At 38.1% G+C, this 27,020-nt stretch overlaps 1 long non-coding RNA gene across 1 annotated transcript in view; it reads right to left on the bottom strand.

Annotated features, from left to right (window-relative positions):
- The window catches only part of LOC137046739 (uncharacterized), a 34,157-nt gene extending 7,500 nt beyond the window's left edge, over positions 1-26,657 (bottom strand). Inside the window, exons 1-11 of the long non-coding RNA XR_010899032.1 lie at positions 26,621-26,657; positions 25,946-26,125; positions 25,668-25,825; positions 23,867-24,031; positions 21,727-21,916; positions 20,223-20,428; positions 19,988-20,112; positions 12,374-12,485; positions 10,338-10,414; positions 9,348-9,429; positions 6,173-6,307 (exon numbers count right to left, since the gene is read on the bottom strand). This is a non-coding gene — a long non-coding RNA (uncharacterized lncRNA). The remainder of the gene's footprint in view (positions 1-6,172; positions 6,308-9,347; positions 9,430-10,337; positions 10,415-12,373; positions 12,486-19,987; positions 20,113-20,222; positions 20,429-21,726; positions 21,917-23,866; positions 24,032-25,667; positions 25,826-25,945; positions 26,126-26,620) is intronic.
- Positions 26,658-27,020: the final 363 nt, after the last annotated feature.

The raw sequence follows: 27,020 nt of genomic DNA, 5'->3' as shown, positions 1-27,020 counted from the left end.
ATCTCATAGTTAGATGGCATTTGATCATTTGATCTGAGGGTCAGCAAAAATTGAGGTGAAAATGAATTACGAGATGAAAATTACCTATAATGTAAATTTTAAAAAATATATATTATTATACTTTGATATCCCCACTGTTCTTTTGTAGTTACACTCTCCGATTTCTCAGAAAAGGAATGAGAGAAACTGTTTCCAAAAGAACACCGAAAATAACAGCAATGGACAGATTGGCAAAGGGAGATTTCTCTTTGCCCAGAACATCAGTGGCTTATCCTGCATGTTCCCTCGGGTGCCATCAGTCAAGATAAAGGTATTATGAGTCAGTGCTTATTAATAAACCTGTGTCTGGTCGCAATAATATGAAAAGTGAATTTTAACATGACGACATGCAAAGCAATCAGAGACGAGCAATTATAGAATTAGTTGGATCTCTATCAATGTTTTCACACATTTTCAATCCCGCAAACATGTTTCTGAAGTGGGAATTTGATTTAGACTCTGTTCATACGTGCACAGACAGAAGAGTGTTCCTTCAGAGCGTATACACTGGCCAAAAAATATGAGGGAACACTTGATCATCAAAGTAAAACAATTAAACTTCAGGGATATCAATACGTCAAGGAATCTGTTAGGAAGCATAAGTGATTGTGAATCTGTTTCACGGCCTTTGGTGCAAATAAAAGTGACAACAATTGCACGAGACAACCCCCCAAAAGGGAATGATTTTGCAGTTGGTGGCCGAAAAAACAATTGTTCTCTCATTGTTCCTGACCGATTGTCTTTAGTGTTGATAGGGTCCTTATCACTGTCTGTAGCATGAGGCAGTATACCTGCAACCCAATCAGGATGCACAGGTAGTCCTACTCCACCAGGATGGCACATCCATACATTTGGTGTGTCTCTCAGCACAGTTTCAAGAGCCTGGAGAAGAGGAGATACCAGTAGACCGTTACACAAGGAGAGCTGGAGAGGGACATAGAAGGGCAACAACTCAGCAGCAGGACCGGCTCCTTTGGCTCAGGAGGAACAGGAGAGTACCACTAGAGCCCTACAAAATGGCCTCTAGCAGGCTACTAGAGAGCATGTTTTGGACCAAACTGTCAAAGGCCGACTTCCTCTAGTGGGACCTGTGCTCACAGCTCAGCACCGTGCAGCTCGATTGGCTTTTGCCAGAGAACACCAGAATTGGTCTGCCATTGGCACCCTGCTCTCTTCACGGATGGGAGCAGGTTCACACTGAGCTCATGACGTGAAAGAGTCTGGAGATGCCATGGGAAACATTATGCTGCATCATCCAGCAAGTTTGGCAGTGGGTCAGTAATGATCTGGGGAAGAATATCCTTAGAGGGTCGCACAGACCTCCACGTGCTGGTTGCAGTGGGCGCTGGATTCCTCCTGGGGCCTGTACCATGAAGCTGGTTTAGCTGGCTAGCCAGATTTGTTTAAGCTTAGTTTGTGCCAATCCTGGGGTTTAGGTACCATAAAGTGTTTTGGCTTTTAGTGGTGTTCATCGCCATAGTAACTTACGCTCCACAGCTAACCTGTTCTGGGGCAGGTTATGTTCTGGATAAGAGATCTCAAGCTGAAACTGGACCAATCAGCTGTGAGTAAAGTGACACACTTCTGATGCAATAAAGTCACTCCCCCTTTTCTACTTCAAATTAAAGGTCACTACATAGCAAATGGTTTTTAAAGACTAAAGCATCTGGCTTTTAACAATGCTTAATTATAATAATAATTTTGAATGATTTAGATATAATTTATGTAATTATTATACCCTAAATGAATTACGGTACACATTTATAATTTTAGTTAATCAATTACTAACAGGCACTTTGTTAAAATTAATATAAATAGCCTACATAAAAAGTCATATAAATAAGCTTTAAAATCAATAAATAAACCTTTTAAAAAATAAACTTAAATTATTATTATTTTTTAAACTATTAAATAGTAAACTTATTATGAGCTTAAATCTTCAACTTTCTCTATATTAACTAAACTAACTTCATAACTTTTACTTGCTTTGACGTATAATAATTTTTCTTTAAGTTGTACTCTTTCATAGACAGCTCTTTTCTTCTTGCTGTGTCATTTTTTTGTCAATTCCTAATATTTTTCAATCATGTAATATTCTGCAGAAGAGAGAATGAACCCCACTGCTTCTCTCGCGAGAAGTGAATCTCAGTTGATCCCCAGCCTGTGATTGGCTGTTCAGCTAAACTCCTGAACTCAGGATCAAAGTCTGAGTTGACAGAGAAAGCTGATGATCAGCATCATGGGCACCTGTAACCCTGAGTTTGTTAAACTACCATCATGGTACAGGCCCTTGGTGCACGATAATGTTGTGATTGGTCTACTCTGCTCTGACAGATTTTGTGATTGGTCGATCGCTTACAGCATGTGTCGAAACCAATTGCTTATTACCCTATCTGAATTTCTCCAGATCTTCCTCAGTACTTGATATTGTGATACAAAAACTAATGATGGCATTGGTTTTACTGTATTAATTCAAGCTTGAGTCCTCATCCTTTTGAAATGGAAAGTGCAAATTGGATTTGCAGGGTTTTCTTGACATGTCAACAACACAAACCAAACTTTTCCAGGCCTCAGCTACAATTACAGCGTTTGAGGGTGGGGAAAATAGACATAGTTTGCAACAGCCAATGAAGAACACAGGCTGACATTATGCAAATTTGAAACATTGTTATGTGGTTACGTAACAGGAAGTCAGACTGGAATTACTTAGAATTCATTCTGTGTTTTAGGAGACAATTACTTTATTTGTTGTGCACTTTGATCTTTGAAGACCTTTTACATTTACAACCAGCTATATTACACACTGCATGAAAGGTAATATTTGAAAAAGCTTAATAAGGGCACTTTAAATATTCCAAAACATTACTCACTATTTCCAAAATGTTATCTCAACAAGCTGAGTTCGAAATGTAAGTAAGCTTTGGTTTGGTTTAATGTGGATTATTTTGCGGTCAAATCAAAAATAGCATTTCTTTCAATTTCAGAAACATGTTTGTATAATGGCATGCAAATGCAGATATAACATCAAATATAGCTTCATCTATCAAAAGGAGAAAAGTGTCTGTACATGTGGAAACCGTCTGTGCCTTTATCCACAGCAACTCCTTTCATTTCTGCTCAGTGCGATCCATCACAGGCCTTCGAGGGAATCTCCAGCGTGTTTGGCTGAGATCGTTCAAGCTGAATTCACTCCAAGTGCAGAAAGGCTTAGTCTAAATGTTGTTGAATTTCCTGATAAATGTCATCAGTAAATGACCTAATCTCTTGGCAAAAACCCTCAATCTCTGTTTGCAGAAGGCTGTGGAGATGCTGATGGATCGTGAGGGAATTTTAGATCAGTTAGATTAAAGCACTTCTTATTGTTTAAAGGGATTTAGTCACTTGTCACAGGTTTAAAATCAAAGCCACACTGTATATCCCTAATCTATATAAAGGTAAAAAACGAAAAGGTTATTGTGAAGCAGGAAATTAAGTCGAAATCACGAAATAAAATCGCAAGATTTTCTTTAACTCTGAGGCAGAAACCTAGCCTGAGAAGCCAGACCCACATCAAGATGTTTGGTCTGGAAACTCACCATTGACAGCTCAATCTGAGGGGCGGGATAAACGGTTGTCTTTAAACTCCCTCTGCACGTGATAGGATAGCGCTACAACCAACCAGAGCAACAAAGGTGAAGCAGAGCTTGTTGATCGATTAAACATTCACCGTATCCGGTCGGCAAAACTCCGAACACATCTTCCCTTTTTAAGAATGACTTCAGTGCCGCTCTTTTTTCTTTTCTCAGAGAAAAGCTTAACTCCAAGTCTTCCAGAGTCGCGGTCAAAGCTGATTCGAAAGACCGCTGCCGTTCGCCAGTTTTTGTGTTTACTAGAAGCACGCAAACGCAACTCGGCCGTCGTCATTATGGCCCCGCCCACCGACTCTATACACGATTGTGATTGGCCCAGCAAGAGTTAAGGGATTACAGCTCAGAAGGGTATTGAGAGTTGCTAGACGACACTCGCGGGCAGATTAGATTTGCTGCCGCTAAGGTGCGTCTAGATTTCTAGGCTAGCAGAAACCGATTGAGCAAATATATCATGCATCCCTAATAAAAGGGTATATCAGATCGGAAATAAGCTCTGGTGGCACTTTCTTAAAGTAATACAATTCCTGTCATCATTTACTCCCTCTCAAGTTGTTCCAAACATGTATGAATTTCTTCCTTCTGCTGAACACAAAAAGATATTTTGAAAAATATTGGAAACCAAACAGTTAATAGGCCCTACTGACTTGCATAGAAAAAAAATACTATGGAAGTCAATGGGCCCCATTACATGAGAATGAACCTCAATGGTTCTTGCAGAAGCTCAAATGTCCTGCTTAACACGAGAATGAACCTCATTGGTTCTTGAAGAAGCTCAAATGTGCTGCTTAACACGAGAATGAACCTCATTGGCTCTCACATCAAGCAAACACGTTAGAGCTTCCATTTACCAAATCTGATGTGTGAGTTGATGAATGTTTATGTGAGTAAAAGCCTCATTTAAATCTGTTCATAATATAAAATGCTTGTGTTTCTTCAGAACTTTTGGACTAAACCACTCAATTTATATGGATTAGTTTTTCAATCTCTTTATGAACTTTAATGAAGTGTCAAAATGGTAGTTGCATGGTACATTTTATTAAAAATGTCTTAATTTGTGCTTAGAAGATGAATAAAAGTCTCATGGGTTTGGAATGACATGAGGGTGAGTAAATGATGAAAGAATTATAATTTTCAGCTGAACTAACCTTAGTCATGTTGTTTGCAACATATCAGCACAGGTCTATACTGAAAATACTGCATAAATATAGGAAACTAGCATTGGCTGATATATAGTCATTAATAATCATTGACACCATTCAGTATTGAAGGAAATCTGCAGCCTAAAATAAGCCTAAAATAGAACTTGAATAAAATAAAAGCCTATAAAATATTTAATCTATATTGTCTCATAAACAGACTTTACAATACACTCTTAGAATAATTGTTCAGTGGGGTTATATAGAACCATATGGTTCTTGACTAAATTTTAAAGATGCCAAAAAGAGAATAGATCAATAAAGAGAAAACTCTTAAATGATTGCATAATATGTTCGTTTAACAAGTTATTTCAATTTTTCTAGAGATGTTTTCAATCTGTTTCATTCATACAGTTTAATCAAAATGAAATTGAATGAAATCAAAATGAATTAATTAAGACTAAATCCATTAAATTCAAAATCAACGATCGAAATCAAACAAATGTGTGATGATTTTTTTTGTGAGCTAAAAATCTCACATGAAAGCATAGAAAGTCGTCGCCTGTAATGTTAATTGAACATGTCTCACTGACTGTCTGCACTCCACCCTGTGTCCTACAGCACTGGTCTGAGAACAGTTTGTGTGTCTGTACTAATACATCAGGCTGCATAAAACTGATCCAGAGTCAGAATGTGTGTGTGGCTGTTGTTAATTATGTGCGGCCGCAGTAAGTGTGTTTTGATGGGCAGATCTGAGACTGTGTGTCGTGTAATTCAGTTTCACACAGACTTCATGTTCTTGAATAATGAGAGGACATTAAAAAGCATGTTAGGAGATTCCCAGGAATAGTCATGTCTGGGTATTTTTAGATGCAAGTCAAATTAAATAAGACTATAAGACTCGTGTTTGTGTTGTTTTAGTACCCAAGAAACTCCATCTGAAGTTTAGCGGAAAATATATTTTCTTTTAGGGAAGAACCTTTAACATTTTCGATGCACAAAAATATTCTTTATATTTCTAAAATATTCTTCACACTAAGAAAAATATAGTTCTGTTAATTGAAAACATTGAAAAAATCTTAGGGGAACCAAAAAATTTCTCTTCTTTAGCATCATGGCTTGAAAACTGTAATCTGGCACAACTTGAATCCAACTGAAAATCTGCAGTATAACCTGAAAATTGCAGTAAAAACTGAAAGTGTCTTCCAGTAGTAAATTTGGTCAGTGGGGGTTTGTTGGTCGGTCAGAACACACATTGGACCCATTAGATTTGAAACAGAACAATGAGTTCCTGAAAGTGACTCAAGCTATAAGATGGTCTCGTCTATGCCAGTAATATGTGCTAAAAAAAAAAAGCCATCCACATACCCAGAGCTTCATCAGCCTTCATGAAGGAGTGTGAGGTTTCTCCAGATCTGGTTTGAAGTGACACGTGTTCTTCCACAGCGGTGTGGAATCTTTTAGCCTGTTCTGTTGCGGTGGAAGGACCCTGGGGAGACGTGACTAAACGGAAAAAAAACACACATTGATTGAGTCAGCATTATTTCATTCAGCTGCATTCCAGGACCATACAAGATGTTCTACAGTAGCTTCAGTTCCTCTGAATATTCCAAACAATTCCAGAAATGTGCAGAGATGAACAAATAATTGTTAACGACAAAGTGATCATCAAAAACTCCTTTCTGCATAATGCTTTCTTTGTGCTCTTTGGCCCCGTTCACACTGCAGGCAAAAGTGCCCCAAATCTGATTTTTTGGGGGGTCAAGTGACCAGGTCAGACTTCAGAGGTAGTGTGAACACTCAAATCTAGCCCAGATCTGATTTTTTCAAATCAGATTTAGACCACATACATATGTGGTCCTGAATCAGACCCAGATCTGATTTTTTCGAATGCGGCTGCAGTGTGAACAACCAAGGCGGATTTGATGTGACTTTTAGGTCAATCTATGTCGACATTTGTCACAATTATGCACCGGCGAGTTAGCCCTAGACACAACAGACACAGACAGTAATATTAAAAACTTGACTAGATATGGAGAACAGAGATGGAGCGAGTCAATGGAGGGAGAGTGAGGTGTTAGACCTAATTAGTATATGGGGAGATGCTTCAATTAAAGCTACACTAGAAGGATCCTACCGTAACCTCTCAGATTTTGAAAAAATAGCACACGAATTAAAAGAACGGGGACACAGAAAAACGTGGCTTCAGTGCCAAAGGAAGGTGACAAAAGGCCAAAATAACCAATTTTGCTCTCTTTCTTTTCATTCTTCTCCTCTTTAGCACCTGCTCATTTATGTTATGGCTTCCATTACACAAACATTTTTGCTTACTTCCTCAATAACCCCCCGAACTTTAGCGCAATAGCGGACTGCATCGGATGTCATTGATATTGTTCTTTTGCACATGCGGCAGATATAGGCCACATTTTAAAAGGTAATGTGAACAGCCAAACAAAAAATCAGATCTGAGCAAAAAATCAGAATTGAGCATTAAGATTTGCGGTGTGAACGGAGCCTTTCTTTGAAACTGACACCACTTAGTTCAACATTTTGTTGTTTAATGAAGAGATGTCATACCGATCATAAGTTCAGTATGGAGTACCGCAAGGCTCAGTACTAGGACTGTTGCTGTGCACCCTGTACATGCTACCACTGGGAGATATCATTAGGAAGCATAGTTAGTTGATGATACTCAGCTCTATATTTTTTCGCACCACAACAGAACTTATCAATTCACAATGCATAGCTGATATTAAAAAAAAAGTAATACTACTAATTTCCTACTTCCTTACTAAGTAGTAGTAGAGTTTTTAATTTTGACACATAGTACATATGCACATAGTAACCTACTTGCTCTGTCAAGTCCTCGTCGTCAGTTAGAAACCTGGGTGTGCTCTTTGATACCAATCTTTCATTTGAAAGCCACATTTCTAGGATCTGTAAAACCGCATTCTTCCATCTTAAAAATATATCTAAACTACGACATATACTTTCAATGCAAAATGCTGAACAGTTTGTTCATGCGTTCATGACCTCAAGGCTAGATTATTGTAATGCTCTACTGGGTGGTTGCCCTGCTCGCTTAATAAATAAAGTGCAGCCGGTCCAAAACGCAGCAGCTCGAGTTCTTACTAGAACCAGGAAGTAGTAGCCCGTATCTGTTAACATTGCACTGGCTCCCTCTTAAACATTGTATACAGTGAGGAAAATAAGTATTTGAACACCCTAATGTTTTGCAAGTTCTCCCACTTAGAAATCATGGGGGGTCTGAAATTGTCATCGTAGGTGCATGTCCACTGTGAGAGACATAATTTATAAAAATCAAAAAAATCCAGAAATTACAATGTATGATTTTTTTGACTATTTATTTGTATGATACATCTTTATTATTACTTACAAAGCACTAAATGGTTTAGCTACCCAATACCTGAGAGAGCTCTTAACACATTATACTCCATCACATATATTGTGGTCTCAAAATTCTGATGGTGGACTTGTCCCCAAACACGACCACAACTCATCCCTGAAGCCTCAGCAGAAATTGTGTCAACTAGACTCTCCTGTGAATGCCTCATCTGATCCTCAACAAGCCCATCCCTGGCATGATGCCTCTGATCTTCTGAATGTGCTGATCTAATCTGACTTCTGACCTGTAATGTTGCCTAAATCACAATCATACACTGTTTATGGTCCCCCATACATTGGCCCCCCAACTGAGTCTGGTTTCTCTCAAGGTTTTTTTCTCCATTTTGCCCAATGTGTCACCACGAGTCACAGGGTTTAATATGAATTCATATATCTATGTGTTTTTTACTCTCATAGTGACTCTCATAGAAAACACCCCATTAACATGCATTATACAAACAACGGTTGGAGTTAAAAATCTTAATTTGTGTTCTACTGAAGAAACAAACACAACTGCATCTTAGATGCCCTGGGGTAAGCAGATAAACATCCCATTTTCATTTTTGGGTGAACTATCCCTTTAAGAATGCAGAATAGCATAACATTCACCACCCCAATGAACATCAAACTCACCATAAGAAGAATTTATATCGTTTTAAATGAAATAATCTAATTCAGATCATCCTAAAATCCTCTTTCTGCGTCATTTATCTACAGATAAACTGATGAATGACAAAATGGTCGATGCTGAAATGTTCCAGAGCATCTGCTTCATAACAGCTCAAGACTGCAGTCAGATAAACTGAGAGCATGTGCTGTTTGAAGGAATGTCTGTGACTCAGAGAACACGCAGATCCTCCATAGCATTCAGCGCAGACAGTCCTTCAAAAACAATTAGCCATGAGCCTCTGCTGTCTGCAACTCAACAAACAAACATCATGCTCTCTCAGTCAGTTTAAACCTTTCAATTGAAAATATGTGTTGGAGGTCAGGTCAAAGGTCATATTCACGGTCAGAATATTATCCAAAAGAAATTTGGATAATGAGTACATTTACAGGTGAAATGTGCATCAATTCTGTCCTGTAATGGCAATTTTAAAAGCCATGAATTTAGCAAGCGAGGCACTCGCTTACTCACCTTACAGCACATGTGCCCAACAGATGCTGTGTGTCCCTCTCAGAAACTCTCAAAGATTCCAATCATCCGGCTGGAGAAATATCTGTGTAAACATGACAGACAGACGGAAAGATAGATATGGACTGACTGACTGACTGACTGACAGATACATAGATACATGGATGGATGGATGGATGGATGGATGGATGGGTGGATGGGTGGATGTTTTATTTGATGGGTGAATGATAGATAGATAGAAGTTTTGATGGATGGATGGACGGACAGACAGATATATAGATAAATGTTTAACTGGATGGATGGATGGATGGTGTTAATGTTTTATTGGATGGGTGAATGTTATAGATGTTTAACTGGATGGATGATGGATGGATGGATGGATGGATGGATGGATGGATGGATGGATGGATGGATGGATGGATGGATGGATGGATGGATGGATGGATGGATGGATGGGTGGATGATAATGTTTTATTGGATGTGTGCATGTTATAGATGTTTAATTGGATGTATGTATGTATGGATGGATGGAAGGATGGATGTTTCATTTGATGGGTGAATGATAGATAGAGGTTTTGATGGATGGACGCACGGACAGATATATAGATAGATGTTTAACTGGATAGATGAATGGATGGATGGACAGATATATAGAAAGGTGGATAAAAAAACTTGAAAATCAAGGCACATTCTCTCTCTCTCTCTCTCTAATAATTTACTGTGGGTTAGTGAGCATATGGTATGATGTATGGTAAATGTCTTGTTAACTTTTGGCTGCTCACACTTGGAAATTCTGAATACAGAAGCCTCAAGCGAACACTGTAAACTCACACAGACACAGACACAGACACAGACACACACACACACACACACACACACACACAGACACACACACACACACACACAGCTTTTCTCTCTCCTCACTAAATATACACATAATTACATGGCAAAAGAGGCATTCACACAACTGATTCCCCCCCAATACAAACCCACTTTTGATTACGTTATTCCCACAAAGGCACACTGGGCAGAGCCGGACACTGGAGCGGCTCAGATTGCTCCATATGGACCTGAGAGAGAGATACAGAAAAGGAGGGAGGGAGAGAGAGTGGTTTGGGTATTTGTTCTCTTTCTCTACAGAGGGGTGATGAATCAAAAAGGAAAAGCCACATGGTCTGGAATCTTCTCTAAAACACAAGCATAGAGACAGAGACAGAGAGAGAGAGAGAGAGAGAGAGAGAGAGAGAGAGAGAGAGAGAGAGAGAGAGAGAGAGAGAGAGAGAGAGAGAGAGAGAGAGAGAGAGAGAGAGAGAGAGAGAGAGAGAGAGAGAGAGAGAGAGAGAGAGAGAGAGAGAGAGAGAGAGAGAGAGAGAGAAAAACCCCTTTTTTTAAACATCATCGCATCATGATCTTTGGTTACTAAAAATGACAATATTGAGACATAAAACCTAACCTGATCCGAAAGATACGCATGTTGTTTTTATACTATTTCTAGTTCTAGACTATTTATATTACAGCATTTACAGTGGAAGCAAATAGCGCAACACAATGAAACAAAGGCAGAGATTGTTTGGCGTCACTGATTATATAAACGTGATCTGATTAAATGACTGAAAACTGCCTAACCAACTTAGATCGGCTAAAAAACAGAAGTTAGGGGTTTTCCCAGCAGCTGGACCATTAAAAGGATGTTTACATTCAACATTTATCACATAATTGGACATTTTTAGCACATTTTATTGAAAATACTTCAGGGTAAAGTTCAATAGCAGTAGCAATAGCAAAACTGGAATTAAAAGGTTAGTTCACCCAAAAATGAAATCATGAATCAATACGCTGATTCACAACCGTTCAAATATTTATTTGAGGATTGAAAACAAACCCAGAAGAGAAGACAATACTGAATAAAGTCATCGTTTTTGTTATTTTTGGACCAAAATGTATTTTCGATGCTTCAAGAGATTCTAATGAACTAACTGATGTCTCATATGGACTACTGTGATGATGTTTTTATTCCCTTTCTGGATATGGACAGTATAGTGTGCATACACTTAGATACGCTGTCGGACTAAATATAAAATATCTTAAAGCTACACTGTGTAACTTTTTTAGTTTATTCTTAGCTAAAAACACTTAGTTCTTTAAAAAATATATGTGCTCATTAATGTATATTTCTTCTTTCAAGTAAGAAAGTATTCTCGTAAGTTTATAATATGCCATTGAAAATACATACGGGTGAGGGGTTCGAATGCCGGTCGTCATGTTGGCCCTCCATCTTGACAGTACATTAGCCAAAGAGGGACATACCCATAAATTCAAGCTTCGCCTTTCGGCTCGAAAGCGGCTACCGTAGGAGTTAAAACGAAATTGGAATTGAGAGGAACAGAAACTGGATGGTCATATACCTTTCCACCGCTAGATGGGGGAAAATATCACAGTGTAGCTTTAAACTGTGTTCTGAAGATGAACGGAGGTCTTACGGGTGTCGAACGACATTAGGGGGAGTCATTAATGACATAAATTCCTTTTTGAGTGAACAAACCCTTTAATTTTCAAATTAACACGCAGGAGATACAACTGTAACCTTTTGCTTAAATGAACAGAACCTTTTCAGACTGTGATGATGCATTTCAACGGCGGGCCACCAATATGGTAAACCCTGCAAAGTTTTAATTTTTTTATTTTTATGTATGTAAATTTATAACACTAATACTTTGTATTACATTACTTTTGCATCAATTTAAAATTTGTTGTGAGTGTTTCTAATACAGCGTATGAGTGATGGTTAAAAAAAAAATCTCTCTTTTCACTGTCGTTATCAATCTTACTCTTTTTTCCCCTCTTTTTGAAAGTTGTGAAATCACTATTGTGTAGTTTTTCTTTTGCTATATATTCCGCTCTGAATTATGTAGCCTACTTCCGCTCTGAGAAACCCGGAAATATGAAAAGGGTCCATTAATAAACCATGTGCTATTGCTATTGAATAAGCATTTTAAATCTTAATTTGTGTCATTGATTAAGCTTTTTACCTCATAATATTCCTTCTTGCTTGCTTTCTCTTCACGAACTAGTGATTTCAGAGTCACTGGTACACTCACACGTGCACAACCACAGCGTGCCCTGCCCGTGATGATGAAAGCCCTGGCCGAGACAAAATAAACATTTATTAAGCACACTATAAACCATTTACACACACACACACACACACACACACACACACGTGCACCTATATGGCCAGTGGCAGATGCTTCCCTCACATACACAGTTCTAAAGACGGTCTGCGGTCTGTCTGTGTCTGATGTGGCAAATAAATGACTGTGCTCACCGATTATTATTTTAATCAAAATGAAACAACGTGCGAGTGGCATGAGACCTACAGAACAGAAATATCAAAAGCTAAATTTCATTAGTTATTAAAGCACATTAATCATCTGAAGACCATAAACATGACCTCAAAACTAATTTATACAAACCTTATACTTCCGAGACAAAATCCAACATTTTATTTAAATCTGGAGTTTGTAACTTGTTGCGCTTATCAAACAGAAGTGCATACGTTTTGCGGAAGAACATTGCAGCCGGAGCTACTTCTCTGTTTATGTCTATGGCGAGTCAGGCAGGGACAGTTCTTCTCCGCAGCGGTTCCTACCAGTCTGGTCTGAAATAGTCCCAATATAAGCATTTATTACAAGGATACTATAATGATTCAAGGTAGGACAAAAACACGATTTGGAAAATGGATTCATGTTGTACATTCTCATTATATAGTTTTTGTAAATCTTGAACACGAAAAAGTTGAGACAGCAGCTTTAAATATATTTCTATATTTTTTAAATCAAAACCAAACTTAGGCTTCAAATGACATTCATATGGCATATAAAACCCATTACATAAACATATTGACCTGCTTTTAAATTAATAAAATACTGATGTCCAGGTGCAATTAAATACTGTAAAACTGTTTATTAAATACTGTACACAAAAATTGCTGAAAACAGAATACAGTAAAATCTCCATCATGTTTACAAAGCTAAAATATTACAAAAATAACTCTATAAGTTTCAAAGTTAATATAGCAATAAAACTAAATATTACACATTAAAATAAAATAGCTATTAAGTTTACAATATAGCAATAAAATATCAAATGAAGCTTTAATATAGCATTAAATATAATACTATACATTTTAAGCAAATAAAATATAAAGGTTTTATGAATCTAATGAAGTAAAACAAAGTTAACAAAATAAAAACTACAAGTTTACAAAGTTTTGAGAGAGAAAAAAACACTACATTTTTTATTCAAGCAGAACACCTGTGATGTTTCCAGTATGAGTAAGTGTCTCTGTAGTTCATTGTGTGTATGCTGGTTTTTCCTAATGAGGTTGGATTGAAGCACTGGGGCTATTATAGGTTTGCTAATACTGAGGTTCAGTTACTCATGCTGCTGGGAAGCTGGTCTTTCCCCACTGGCTCTGGCTCTAACATTTAGGGGTAAGTGTGTGTGTGTGGTGTGTGGTGTGTGTGTGTGTGTGTGTGTGTGCTTGTTTTTGTGACATATCAGGACAAAAATGTGTATAATAACATGTGTATGACACAGGTATTACAGAAAATGGTGACATATCAGGACATTACCCCATGTCCCCACTTTTCAAAATGCTTATAAATCACACAGGAGGAGTTTTTTTGAAAAAGTAAAAATGCAGAATGTTTCCTGTGATGGGTAGGTTTAGGGATAGGGGCAGTGTAAGGGGATAGACAATACGGTTTGTACAGTATAAAACCCATTACGCCTATGGAATGTCCCCACAATTCACAAAAACAAACATGTGTGTGTGTGTGTGTGTGTGTGTGTGCGCCCTTGTTTATATTACATTGTGGGGACCAAATATCCCCAATAAGGATAGTACAACCTGAGATGACCTACAATGTGGGGACCAGCCAGTGCTTTCCCCCACTTTTCAAAATGCCTAATCCATACAGAATGTTTTTTGAAAATGTAAAAGAGCAGAAAGTTTCCTGTGATGGGTAGGTTTAGGGGCAGGGGCAGTGTAGGGGGATAGAATATATGGTTTATACAGTATAAAAACCATTACGTCTATGGTGAGTCCCCAGAAAGATAGCGCCAGACGCATGGGCGTAGATTACGCGGGGGACGCGGGGGACGTGTCCCCCTCACTTTTAATAAAATGTATTTTCGTCCCCCGCACTTTTACTGGGTCTCACCGATCCTAGTCGACCCGCTCCGAGCGGGATTCGAACCTGCGCGAGGGCGGGCAAGTTAACAGGGACGCTAAAAAACAGCTTTCTCTAATCTCGGTTGAGAGCGCGCTTCTTGAGGTCACGGGCAAATGTATTTACATAGAAACCAAAGTGAATACATCAAGATTTAAATTCAGAGACAAAAAATTATCTATGCAGGACCTGCAATTTTATTCGAATCTAAATATGAGGAGGGCGCGCTCTCACAGAAAGTCCAAAAGCGGATTCGTAGAGGTAATACCTCTGGAGCTGTAGCTGAGCTGAAGGAAAACAATCGTTATGAGTGATGAAACGTGACGACGACAATCAGACGATTGCGACAATATATGCTTTATGTGTGTTTTTCAAGTCATCTCAATAGGCTATTTATTGACAATAAAGTAGGCTATATGAATAATGCAGCTTTTAATGTTTAGTATCTTCTGCTCACCAAGGCTGCATTTATGTAATCAAAAATAGTTAAAACAGTACTATTTTGAAATATTATTACAAATTAAAACAGCTTTTTTTCGATGTGAATATATATAGTAATTTATTCCTGTGATCAAAGCTGAATTTATCATTACTCCAGTCTTCAGTGTCACAAGATCCTTCACTAATCGTTATAATCAAGATATAATAATCAAGATATAATCAAGATATAAGATATTAAAAAAAAAATTATAATCAAGAAACATTTATAATTATTATCTGTGTTGAAAACAGTTGTGCTGCTTAAAAATGTTGTGGAAACCACCATAGCCTGCATGTTATTTTTCAGGATTCTTTAATGAATAGAAAGTTCAATGGACAGCATTTATTTGCATTTATTAAATACATTATCTTTTTTAATATTAGAAATATCACTTGTGATCAATTTAATGCATGCCTGATCAATAAAAGTATTAATTTCTCTCTTTTTTAATTTTACCACAAATGTTTAGATGGTTTCCACAAAAATTAAGCAGCACCTTGAGCAGCACAACTGATAATAATCATAAATGTGTGATGATCATCAGATCCTCATCTGAGAATGATTAGTGAAGGATCATGTGACTCTGAAGACTGGAGTAATGATGATAAATTCAGCTTTGATCACAGGAAGAAATTACACTTTACTATATCTTCACATAGAGAACAGTGTGGTTTACATCAGAATATATCTATATTTTTTTACATTGCATAAAATCTATGGAATCTTAATGCACAATTGCTTGTAGTATATAAACCAAAAAATAAAATAATATTATAGATATTAATTAGTGGTTATTGTTCAGCAGTGTATTTGATATCTTGCCCAATTAAAAGCAAGAGATGTGATAAATTATATTGGTCCAAAAGAAAAAAAAGGGGGGGGGGGGGGGGTATTACGACATTTCTGTCCCCCTCACTTCTGAAAAGATGGCTACGCCCCTGGCCAGACGTGTATGTGTGTGAGTGAGTGGCACATTTATGCCAATAAAGCTGAATTGAATTGAATTGAACTGAACTGAGAGAGAGAGAGAGAGAGAGAGAGAGAGAGAGAGAGAGAGAGAGAGAGAGAGAGAGAGAGAGAGAGAGAGAGAGAGAGAGAGAGAGAGAGAGAGAGAGAATGGTTCCTCATGGGAGAACACCACTCAGTTTAGGCGAACCCCACAGAGCAGCTCCGCAACCAGCCCAGTGAGGCCAGTTACAGAGCTGCGTGAGGGGGACTACATCTGTAACAGCTGAAAAACCACATCAGCAATTTCTGCTTGGAAAAACCAGGTCATACAAGCTTAAGGTGGTCCTAATACATTTTTGAAGATCTATACCAGCTGATGAACAGCTTGGAACAGACAGAAACTCTCGAAAACCAGTGACCACCTTAAACTGGCAGAGATGAATATTGTTGAAGGACATTCAGAATGAAATGGTGTTTCAAAAATAAACCCTCTTGATTCAATTAAAATGTGCTACATGTGTGTTTATTTCATTGAATTACACTGTGTATTCTCTCTTTTCTAGTGACTAGTGAATATTGAGGACAGGCATCCTTCACACTGATTTAGTTTAGCTGTAAACATATCATGTCATGTGTGTGACAGAAACAGGAAATTAATGTTTTTAACTGAGTTTGCAAAAGCTAATCTTAAACTATTGTCCAGCAGGATTAAAGTCTGTTTCACATTTCACTAAAGCCACTAATTTATTCCTGTGATCAAAGCTTAATTTTCTACATGATACTTCAGAAATCATTCTCATAAGATGACTTGCTGCACAAGAAACATTTATTATTATCAATCTTGAAATCAGTTGTGCAGATGTATGTATGTATGTGCATATATATATATATATATATATATATATATATAGCTCTGGAAAAAAATAAGAGACCACTTAACATGGATTTCTCAATGTTAAGTGGTCTCTTAATTTTTCCAGAATATGTACAAAATATGTACATACATATACAAACATTTTCTCTAACAGTATTTTAATATTGTTATCCAATATGCATATAATAAATGATGGTATATTATTATTTTTATATATCATATTTTTATATTATTAATATATTTTATTTATTAATTTATATTACTACATTTATATATTTTTTTAAACTAAATAAAACATTTTGTTAATTGTGTAACACGCACAAACTTGTATTCAGATCTTGAATTATGCATTTATAAATGGGTTTTAAGCATAAATCTATAAATCACTATAAATGACTAAATATACTAAATATATTAAATATAAAATATATAACTATATTACCATACACATTTTTGCTTGAAGGACGTTTACACATTTCTGTGGAAAACAGGATTTGAATTATTTTCAATGAACAATAAATAAATACAAATCTAAATAAAGGCAAAATCTTCATTTAGGGTGTGTAATTTGTCCCTTTAGGAGTTATAGAGCATAAAGCTGAAGGCCTGTGTGACATCACCTCACACAAATGTATACACACACACACTCACACACACACACACACACACACTTGTAATCTTTAGGAAAATTGCCTCAGGGTTTTTGAACTCTGCAACCTGGAGCTTTGAACAGCTATATTTCAGTGTCGGCGAAACATTTCATCGTTTTATCCTGTGCTTCAAAACATGCAAACAGGGTCATACAGCCAGCATGTGCAAACCTGATGATACGATGTGTAAACGCCACATTACACAACTAAAAAATTAACCCACACACTGATCAAGTCTTCAGACGTCTGCATTTGCAGTGCTTGCTTCGTCGTTGTAATGAAAACAGGATTAGTGCAACTGATTATTGTGCACGGTACACAACGTTTCCTTGTGGTGAATCATGACGAGGGGAACATGAATGAATCACCGAACTTCAAATCATTATCATAGCAAACACCCAATTCATAACAACCACGAACAGTAAATCTCATCCATAAAAAACAGCTGCTCCTCTCCGAATCCCCGATCAACACTTGTGAAGACGTTTACAAACAGACCGTGTTCCTAAAACTTTCTCATGGTCTGGACGGATGCAACATGGACTGCAGGATATAGAGACAGTTTTGAAGACATTAGAGAGGGTTAAAGTCCAACTTTGTTCTTTGTGTTTGTGTGTGTGTGTGTGTGTGTGTGTGTGTGTGTGTGTGTGTGTGTGTGTGTGTGTGTGTGTGTGTGTGTGTGTGTGTGTGTCTATAAGAAATGCAAAAACAAGACAAAAAATGCATAAGAAAATAAAGAAATAAAACCATGAACGTTTTTTTTTTTTTACTCTTAATATGAATGTTAGGCTTACTGTTATCTATAAGCTTGTTTGCTCCAAAACAATGACAACATTTGCATTTAAAAGATGCAAGCATTGAAAACGTACAGTCTCTCACTTCCGCCAATAGGGATCAATGATTTTGATGACATCACTGAGCTTTTCATCAGATTTTCTGTCCAATCAAATGCTCTCTAGAATCTCAATTCATTACAAATAGATGCTGAAGCTGCGGCTGAAATCAGTCACTTGTTCACGCAATTAATATTTTCTACAGGGGATGAGGAACGATTGAAACAGTGCAAATATGCTTTCCACTGGGGCGAATGAAGTCTGGTTTTTACGTTAGTGTCAAGCGAAATGCACAGCGCACACACATTCTGCTCTGATCCAGAGACACGAGAGCACAGAGCGGATCATATGCACAAAAACCAAGCGGCAACTTCCCGCGATCTCTCTTGAAGCCAATAGAGAAGTAGTGTAAACTGTAATTCATAGGCTGGCCACTAGGGACAGGCTCCAGTAGGGAGCAGAATCTCATTGAGCCCCATGTTTAAATTCCCAACTTTACAGCAGAAAAAAACATGTTTACAGCCTGGTACAAATTGTGGTTTTGGTCTATACTGGTAATTTTGACATTTGTTTACGTTATATAAAGCCTTAAAGTTCTGCATAATTAAAGGCGTGGTTACTTTGAGTGACAGGTGGATAGCCATTTATCCGCCGTCTATAGTCATCGGGTCACCTAAGCTCCGCCCACATCCCGCCTTTTTGCCCATTTTCTGTTATCCAGGAGTGACAAGCGATGACTCGCTCGCAAGATGGCAGCGGCCAGCTCTTCTCCACTTTAAGCTTCAGACCGGCTTATCGGAATCCTATGGGTGACGTCACGGACACTACGTCCATGTTTTTTTTACAGTTTATGGCAAAAACGTATCGGACCCATTTGAATTCTGCACAGTGGACCAACCAGTTTTTAATAAATCAATTCACATATAAATAAGTTTATAAAAAAATATAACAATTTAGTCTGTGTTATTTGTGCCATATAAGATAAATATCACAAAAATAAATTATATCAGATACAATCAACTACTTTTACTTACACTTCAAACTATAAGGAGTTTGTAACTAGAAAGATTTTCAAAGTATCTTTTAAAGTACTCTATAAAAAAGACAAACCAAGGGAATTTCCTTTCCTTCAAATCCATTGTAGTAAGAATGAGGCGTGGCTTATAAAAGAGGGGTGTGGTTTATCACAGACAAGACCCGCCCGCAGTCCCCTCAGCCCCTCCTGTTTCTGATAACTTTTCTCCTCTCTCTCCTTTCTTCCTTTTCTCTCCCTCCCCCTTTTCTTTCTCCATACAGTTGCTGTAACAGCAGAAACATATGTGCTCTCTCTCTCTGACATCATCTGAGCTCACTGCATGGTCCAGAAGGAGGGTGGGAGACGCATGGTGAACGCACAGAACAAACTCCATTCCTTCTTTCTGACTATTTCATCAACTTTCTTTACTCCACATGTGTCTTTGCCAATGTAGTTTCTGCTGACTACTGGTCCAGTTTTTTTGCAGTTCATATTTCTGTGTGTGTGTGTGTGTGTGTGTGTGTGTGTGTGTGTGTGTGTGTGTGTGTGTGTGTGTGTGTGTGTGTGTGTGTGTGTGTGTGTGTGTGTGTGTGTGTGTGTGTTTGCACCTTTAAGCTTGACTGGAGCTCTGCTATTTCACCTGGAGCCTTACGTTAAACCTAGCCAATGACAGCACACCTGCCGTCTCCGACAGCCAATCACAGCGTAAGGGAGGGACCTACGGAATGGACAACTGAAAATGCACCACACATGAAAGTTATAAAAGAGAGAAAAACAGACAGACAGGATTCTTTCAGACAAAATGCATAACGTGGCGAGGAATTTGTGTCTGTGCTTTTTAACTGAAATATTGGCACGTTTAACACGCTCCACTTCTGAGGATCTGGTTGTGTCCGATGGGGACTCCTCTGAGGGGGCTGGGATGTGTGGAAAGCGGGGCGGGTGATGGAGGGATAGACCCCACACCCCTCCTCTGATGAAAATGTAAAGAGTTTTCCTGGAATTATTGAGAATTTCCAACCTCTTTCCACAGATAAATGGGAACTGCTCTGGAACAGAGAGAAATAAAGAATAAGACAGGCAGAAAAGACAAATAAGAGGAGGATGAGAGGAGAAAGAGAAACGGGATTAGATTACAACCGAAAACTACATTTCCTACATTACATATGATCCATCCATTAAGCAAATAGGATGAATCTCTCTCTCTCAAAAAAGTGTGACATTATTTTCATGATAATTAAGCACATTTCCTTCATGTCTGTAACGCAGCTCTCATTACTGTAATGTGATAAACGTGATGTTAAATAATAATACAATATATAAATACAATTTAAATTATGAAGAATTACATATGGATGGATGGATGGATGGATGGATGGATGGATGGATGGATGGATGGATGGATGGATGGATGGATGGATGGATGGATGGATGGATGGATGGATGGAGAATTAGATGATAGACAGACAGACAATATAATGATTGATAGAATGATAGAATAGATAGCTATATGGATGTATAGACAGACAGAAATAGTTGGATGATAGATAGATAGACAGACAGATAGAACGATAGATGGAATGATAGAACAATAGATAGATATTTGGATGGATGGATGATGGATGGATAAATAGATGACAGAAAAATAGAACAAGAGATAGATAGATAGATAGATAGATAGATAGATAGATAGATAGATAGATAGATAGATAGATAGATAGATAGATAGATAGATAGATGGATGGATGGATGGATGGATGGATGGATGGATGGATGGATGGATGGATGGATGGATGGATGGATGGATGGATGGACAATTAGATGATAGACAGACAGACAATGATAGATAGAACAATAGAATAGAGATAGCTATATGGATGTATGGACAGACAGAAATAGTTGGATGATAGATAGACTAACAGATAGAACGATAGATGGAAAGATAGAACAATAGATAGATATTTGGATGGATGGATGGATGGATGGATGGATAAATAGATGACAGAAAAATAGAACAAGAAATAGACAGACAGACAGACAGACAGACAGACAGACAGATAGACAGATAGACAGATAGACAGATCATGCAAAATCTCTTTTTTCCTCATATGTAATGCTGCATGTTTTCCTGAGAATCACCCATAAAGAAAATCACACAGTTGAAATGACTTCCTAAACACGCGCAAGTGAATGTAGTGCGTCTCTGACTGAAGTGAATGACATGTTAGACAGACACTGTATGTCTTTACCTCAAAACTCTTTACCATAAAAACCAACATTCACATTTGTGCAGACGGAAACTTCACAGCCATCAGTAAAGAAAACACGGCGCGCTTGCGGTGCAAACCTGTAATCAGCTGGCCTCTCTCCGCCGGGGCTGCGGTGCGCTGGGAGAGTGTGTGCTCGTTTAGGGTTCAGTAATGGCCACTGTCAGTCCTCTCGCTCAGAGACACGGACACAACAGCGGTGTAAATCACAGCTCAGATGAAGAGTAGGTCGGTTTTGAAAGGTTTTAACAGATTCCTCTGGATTGCGGACTGGGAACACACACACACACACACACACACACACACACACTCACTAAAGCACTGCCGTATTTAAAAGCCTTGGCCTGGGGACGTGTGTCATTTAGATGTCAGCAGGTGTGACATTACTCCTGATTTATGATATTTTAATTCTGAGTACAACTTTCCTCTGCTGTTTTTCCCTTTCACTGAGACCTAACAGAACATTCCAGACTAACATCACCACAGATAGCCATTAAAGACTCTCTCAGATGACAATGACAATAATAAAAACAAGAGTACAGGGAATTACAACACTCTCAATGCACTTACAAAAAAGTACCATGGTTTTATGACCATAATACCATCATTTTTTGGAAACGGCTAAAGTTTACTGAATGCTAAAAGCTGATAAATAGGTATATCTGAAGGAAACTAACATAAAAGTATCTGAAATAGCGTGCTTTCTTAGACTTGTACAATGGTGCATGTTTTAGGATATGTACCACGGTAATTCTTTGATTCCCATTCAGAGTAGAATCATAAAATTCATGTACTATGGTACAGTAATATTTTAGACACGTGCCTATGGTATTTTGGAAGTGCACCATGGTACTATCATTGTATTTTGAATATGTACTGTATCATGGTACTATCGTGGTATTTTGAACATGCGCTCCGTTGTACAATCATGATATTTGGATATGTTTTATAGGATACGTTTTTCATGGTACTACCATAGTATTTTTGACATGTACCATGGTCTTCTTGGAAATGTCATAGTACTGCATAAAAACCACAACAAAAAACAATCATTTTATACTTTTGCTGTACCATGGTACCACTACAGGATTTTTTTGTAGAGTAAGATTTGCCTTTTGAGTTGGAGGACTATCTTGTTTTTACAATCAGTTTTTTTTTCTTCTTACCATTATATTGACATGGTACTCAAAGGTACTTCAAAGAATATCATGGCATTCAGGGTACATTTCCAAACTAAAATATATATTGTAAGTTGAGTGTGTAGTTTTCTTTACATTTACAAAATGACCGTGACCATGAAGAATCTCATTCTTCAGTTTTCCTTCTGTTCAGTTTACATCTTAACCCTTTCTCTCTCTCTTTCAATCCTTAGGTCTGAGATCCACAGGAGCCAAGAAATCCATGGAGAACGTCCAGTGAGAGAGAGAGAGAGAGAGAGAGAGAGAGAGAGAGAGAGAGAGAGAGAGAGAGAGAGAGAGAGAGAGAGAGAGAGAGAGAGAGAGAGAGAGAGAGAGAGAGAGAGAGAGAGAGAGCGTTCAACTTCAATGGAAATAAGACAGTCAGAAATAATTGATGCAGTGAGCAAGGGAGAGAATGAAACAACAGATCTTCATGTTTTCTTCTACTGTATAAAGACAATCGGCTACTTTTTGTAGTATTTTTCTTTCTTTGCACCCCCTCTCTCTTCAGCAGACAGCCTGACTCACTCTATAAAATCACTGGGGTTTTGAGAGCTGGAAAATATTCTCTGGCTTTTTTTCCATTATTAAGCGACTCCTAAAACCCCAGGATCAACAGTGATGGAAAAGGGGGAGAAGCATATGGAAAGGCAATGAGATAGTGGAGAAATGTGAAGGTAAATGCATGTAACGCTTTGGTTGATGTGTCAGCATCCGGATATGTTCGGATTTACTGCCAAACATTGTTATTTTACAGTCCAGTTTTGCTGAATTGCTTCATTTAGCTGGTTGTCAATAGGTTAGTGTGTCTAGTGCAGATTAGTTTGTGTGTTTAGCTTAGTAGTGATGGATGACAATAAATAGTTTTCCAGAAAGATTCTTCAGTAAACACTGACAAACACAAACACACACACACACACACGCGCGCACACACACACACACACACACACACACACACACACACACACACACACACACACACACACACACACACACACACACACACACACACACACACACACACACACACACACACACACACCTCTCAGAAATCACCCATGAATGCTTAAGGAGGGCTGATGTGGAGCCCTGAGTGGATGTTTTCCTGTTGAATCATTCCAGACAGAAGGATCATGCCCTGGGACACAGACTTCCAGCCTCTCCTTACCAGCCTCTTCACCCTGAAGCTTAATCTTCTTTCATGTTCCTAGTGAGTGATGTCCAAAAAGGAAGAACAGGACAGATCCAGAGTTTAGAAGAATTCACAATGGCTGGGGGTTTGTTCAGAACATAACTCCCAAAGATGATGGGAGATTGTGCTGCTAATAAGAAATAAATGGCAAATGTTTTACAGTTTGAACATTTGTAATGTTCAGTATATTTATGAGATCCCTGGATTATGTTGAGCAGCTTTACATCAATAACTTTGCTGAGGACGGACTGAAAATCAGCCTAATGAACTTATGCACGGACAAAAAAACAAAACAAAATCTACAAATGTTTTTGAGTGAACAGCGAATCATGTATTCCATAACTCACAATCTGTTCTAGAACTCACATGAATTCACTTGAAATTTCTAGAACCAACAGCAAACCGTGTGAATGTTCTAGAACTCAAACAAAGCACATGAAAGTTCTACATCAGACAGCAAGATGTGTATAAGCTATCGAGCACACCTCCACCCCTATTAAACATTAAGAATTGACCAAATTTCTGTTAAAATTTGACATTTACTAGAAATAATGTTGATACACTTTTTGTGTTGTTCCTCATTTGTTGCTTTGCATAAAATAATCTGCTATATTAATAAATTAAAATGTAAATAAATAAGAATGTTCTACACTCAAAAATCATCTGAGGCACATCTGGCAGCAAAAAGTGTGCAAGAACTGGAACCCACATGGATCCCAATCATTTTACGGAACCTTCCAGAACTCAAAAATCAACTCAAAGTTCAAATTATTATTAAGTGTGCAAGAATTGGAACCAACATGGATCCCACTGACAGTTTTAAAAACATACAGTGAATTATCAGAATCTTCTAGAATTCAAAAATGAACTGAAAGTACCACATCAGACAGCAATAAGTGTGCAAGATCTGGAACCAACAATCCCACTGACAGTTTTAGAACTGAGAATTAGAACCACTGGAAATATCTAGAATAAATAAAAAGTCCACTTAAAGTACCGAATCAGGCAGCAAGAAGTGTGCAAGAACTGGAAGCATCATGGATCCCGCTGACAGAACCAACAGTGAACCATCGGAATCTTCTAGTATAAAAAAATATATATATATATACTCAAATTTCCAAATTAGATCCCAATATGTGTCCAAAAACTGGAATTCACATGGATCCAATCAGTTTCATGGAACCTTATAGATTTAAAAAAAATCAACTCAAAGTTCCAAATATGCAGCAATACGTGTGCAAGAAATGGAACCCACATGGACCCAATCGGCAGTTTTAAGACTGACAGTGAACCATTGGAATCTTCTAGAACTCAAAAATCAACTTAAAGTACCAAATTATACAGCAATAAGTGTGCAAAAACTGGAAACCACATGATCCCACTGAGTTTATGAATCTTCTAGAATTCAAAAATCAACTCAAAGTTCCAAATTATACAGCAATATGTTTGCAAGAACTGGAACCCAGGTGGATCCCACTGACAGTTTTAGAACCAACAGTGAATCCTAAGAATCTTCTAGAATTCCAAAATCCACTCAAAATTCCACATTAGTCAGCAATAAGTGTGTAAGAACTTGAAGCGGAGCCCACATATATCAAAACTGACAGAACCAACAGTGAACCATCGGAATATTCTAGAACTCACTGCCAACCTGAAAAGTGCAGAAGTCACAGCCAACAGGCCGAATGTGGAACACAGAAGTAAAGACACTGGGGAATCCCTGCTTGGAGCACTTCTGGAGATGGAGGGCTTCAGCTGGGCACGTGGGCACCACTCTGCCCATCTCAGAGGCGACATCACTGAGGCCCCCTGCATGGAGTGAGAAACAGACGGAAAAATACGACAGAACGAGTGGGTGAGATCTGGACTGGCGGCTAGATTGGTCACAGAACAAGAATGTGGAAAAAATGACACAAATAAGCAACCCACCCCCCATCTCTTTCACTCCCTCTTTTTCTCTTCCTTCTCTTTTTTCCTCTTTCCTCTTTAACGTGTTGACCAGCTGTGGTACATTCTTTCCACCTTATCCCGTGGGTCAAGCAAATCATTTCACCATCTCTCTCCAGACTACAGAAGGAGTGCGTGTACGTTCACGTTTGCGTGTGTTGCCTTTGAGGAAGAGGGAAAAAAACAAAGAACCATGAATGACATGAGTTTATGGAGAAACGTGCAGATTTAGAGAGGTGGAGAGAGCTGAAGATAGATAAAGACAGAAAGATAGAGAGATAGAGAGAACGCAACAGTTATTGTCAACCGAGCTGTCCACACCGCAACACTGAACGCAGTATAAGTACTGTACAGATTCGTTCCTTAAGCTGGCAGTGACTAATTTTATTCTCTAGTTTTTTCCCCATGTCCTTCATACACAAACAAAGAGCAAGAGATGAAAGTTTGTTGGCCTATTCCAAATATATAATCATGTAAGGGAGTGGATGATGTTTCTCATGAGTAACACTGGACTCAAACGCACCCAAACATTTATGAATAAAAAAACAACAAAAAAGCCTGAATGTTAAGCATTTTAAGCAACGTATATTTTATGTGCTATTTACAGGTGTCAAAATCTGTTTAAATCTTTGATGAATAGTCTTTTCTAAAACTTACAAATAAATGCGTTGTGGGAAACCCAGTAAAACGTGAGAGAGGCAAACCGAGATGCTGCCTGTGTGGTAATGATTTAATTTGCAGAGCTTGTCACATGACCCCTGTGTGGCGCTTGAGGACGATCTGCCCACTAGTGGCCATGAGAGTCACTGCAGGCAGGCGCTCTCCTGGTCCCCATACGAACCCTTTTACTCAAAGTTACTGAGAAACAGAGCACACTGCTACAGGACATGCCAAACACACCAATTTCACTATTTTTTTTTAACATCAAAATGTTCCATCTGTATATGATGACATAACAGAACCATACTGTAAATAATACAAATTTAATATGACAAATTCGCCACAACACGGTATGTGAATTTGCCACATTTTTGTTAACAATAACAACTTTGGTCAG

The sequence above is a fragment of the Pseudorasbora parva genome, chromosome 18, assembly GCF_024679245.1.
Source record: "Pseudorasbora parva isolate DD20220531a chromosome 18, ASM2467924v1, whole genome shotgun sequence".
Lineage (NCBI taxonomy): Eukaryota > Metazoa > Chordata > Actinopteri > Cypriniformes > Gobionidae > Pseudorasbora > Pseudorasbora parva.
Note: the sequence above shows the minus strand (reverse complement) of the source record. Positions and strands in the feature narration are given on the sequence as shown.